Below are 2,500 nucleotides of genomic sequence, written 5' to 3'. Positions count from 1 at the left end.
TGTGAAGACTTTGGACGAGGTGAATTGCGCACACCAAATCCGGAGGAAGGACGATGATGACTGATTCTGCACGTGTTGTTAATTCAGTGATGGGCAAATGTCATTGTGTGTGTGTGTGTGTGTGTGTGTGTGTGTGTGTGTGTGTGTGTGTGTGTGTGTGTGTGTGTGTGTGTGTGTGTGTGTGTCTGTCTGTGAGTGAACTCGATGGGGAATTGAATAATTAAAACCACTTCAGCAGACAGTTTGGGGATTATGTGTGAGAATTTCCTACAGTACTCGTGCTGTGTGTGGGATGTCAAATGGACCAACGTTCGGGTTTTCTCATGGTACGATAAACTCTGTATGCTGTTTTGGCTTTGAACACTGTACGTGATAAATGGATGGTCTCCACGGAGCATCATTTTGATTTCAAATTCAAATTCAGTTCTGTTTCCACTTTGTATGTTTCGTAAGGCTGATCGACGTTACGGGTTCGTTTTAACGTCAGTTTCAATTCTGGTTTCATTGTTGGGGTCATTAAGCATGTTTTATACTTGATTTTCGTAAATCTGAAGGAAAAAAAAACCAAAAACTTATTTTATGGGGTTTTGCGAGTCACGTGACGTGCCGTCGAATTTAACAGGCGCGGCGAAAGCACGAAATCGTCCCATCGAAGGACAGCTTATCGTGAGGGTTTACGAGATGGATTAGCACATGTTACAAAGTTTGGAGACGCCCTTCATAGGATTCTGTAAAAATTCCGATTTAAAACGAACGTATTTGAGATGTCGTCAAATATTTGTTACGCGAGTTTGATCGTAAAAACCAACGCGCTGAGAAGACGTATTGCTCATGTGAGTGCGTGATGACGTAATCACGCATGGGCCCAGCGCGCTTTGTCAAACTTGAAAGTGCAATTAACACCCTGCTGTGAACGTGCCTGTGTGTCGAGCAATGTACGAGAATTTCTCGAGGCGGCTGATCTTGAAAATGGTGGACAAACTAGATTTTAAAGAGATAGCTTTGTGGTAAAATTAATTAATAAGGACATTAACGTTGACGTTTCAAAACATCGCTCGATTTTTTTGTTTCGGGGCGAGTGCACGCGCTATCGAAACATGGAAGCGACAATGCTTTGAAACAAGGCTGTAATATATATGTTTGTTCCGGTTGTTGTTGTTGTTGTTGATTGGGCTTCGTGACTGGGAAAAAAAAAAAAAAAAAAAAAAAGACGCGGAAGAGGCGCAGGACCGAGGGATTTAGGATGGATGGAAAGGGGGATTTTAAATGCTTTGAACAAGGAAGGGATTTTATTTAATGTGGGTTTATCTTTTAGCCGCGTCTCGCGTCGCGAATGCCGGCTCTAAGAGAGCTCCGCGTTGTTCTTCTTCTTCTGGTGAAGACAAAACCTTTAGGACGTGGCTCTTGGACACATTTGTCCTTGTTTACATGTCAGACATCCAAGAACAAGGACAAGGACGTTTGGTAGGCTACGCACTTATCAGGATAGAGGTGTTTTTGTGAAAAATTACGGGCGGAGCTCGTGCTGTTTGAACACGCAGCCATCGTGAGCCTTGACGAGGGAGCGTTTCGATTCTCTGCCTGTCGGGGTCGAGATGTTTGTCTGGGAGCGGACAGAAAAGCATGTCTGTTGTCTTTATATGAGCCTCTATCTGTCAGGATAAATTCATTGGATTTGGGAAGCATAAGCGGAATTAAAGGGATATAGAGGAACGGTTGCTTAGCAACGACATCGATCTAGAAGGAATGGAATTGGCTTTGCACTGCACTCACTGTCGACTACGATGAAACAGGGCAGGATTATGAATACGTGGCCAAAGCACATAGAGATTACACCGTCAAACGCTCTCTGATGACAACCAACCGATGGATCGGGAAGGAAGGAGCGGCGGTGGAGGTGAAACAAGCCGCCAGAGAGCGCGAACTAATGAAGCACAGAGAAGGACTAACACCGTACATCTCAATGGCAGTTAGTAACAGACAGAGTGCAGGGGAGTTAGGAAGAATGGTGAACAGATTGAGATGCGCCCCAGAACCACAAGATGGAGCAACGAACACCAGAAAACTTTACAGGCCGTCAGACAAGGAGATGGATGGAAGGTATGCTTGCCTGATCAAAATCTACAGTAGTGTACAGTAAGGTCTCTGGCCTTCACATCCACTCACCACGCACCCAGAGCAACTTCCAGTCCTGCAAGCTCTAGTCATGGTGGGAGCCTCGTACGGAGGTATCATTTAAAAATAATCTTTTGCACAAATACTTGTCATTATGTTGCAGTTGACTGCAGTGTTCAGTGCAGTGGCATGCTGTAAACCTTGTAGTAACGGAGACAGTGACAGAATCTTTGACGACACAACATGCAACTCCTGGTACTGACACTACTCCTTTGTGGGGGGGGAGGGACCTATCACTAGGCAACACACTAACACACTCAAGCCAAAGAAACCGTATACACCTCCGTGGCAAAGGGGGACGTCAGAAAATGCAGAAAAGACAGAA

At 45.0% G+C, this 2,500-nt stretch overlaps 2 long non-coding RNA genes across 4 annotated transcripts in view; both read left to right on the top strand.

Moving 5' to 3' along the window:
* LOC147027281 (uncharacterized) overlaps positions 1-2,500 on the top strand; it is a 92,034-nt gene that overhangs the window by 44,158 nt on the left and 45,376 nt on the right. The window lies entirely within an intron of this gene.
* Positions 1-2,500, top strand: part of LOC147027282 (uncharacterized) — a 6,984-nt gene that overhangs the window by 2,042 nt on the left and 2,442 nt on the right. The window contains exon 1 of the long non-coding RNA XR_015058760.1: positions 1-2,500. This exon is cut by the window's left edge and continues 2,042 nt beyond it; it is cut by the window's right edge and continues 559 nt beyond it. This is a non-coding gene — a long non-coding RNA (uncharacterized LOC147027282).

The sequence above is a fragment of the Eptatretus burgeri genome, chromosome 5 (genome assembly GCF_056783735.1).
Source record: "Eptatretus burgeri isolate ZD-2024b chromosome 5, Ebu_testis_v1, whole genome shotgun sequence".
NCBI classification, from domain to species: Eukaryota; Metazoa; Chordata; class Myxini; order Myxiniformes; family Myxinidae; genus Eptatretus; species Eptatretus burgeri.
Note: the sequence above shows the minus strand (reverse complement) of the source record. Positions and strands in the feature narration are given on the sequence as shown.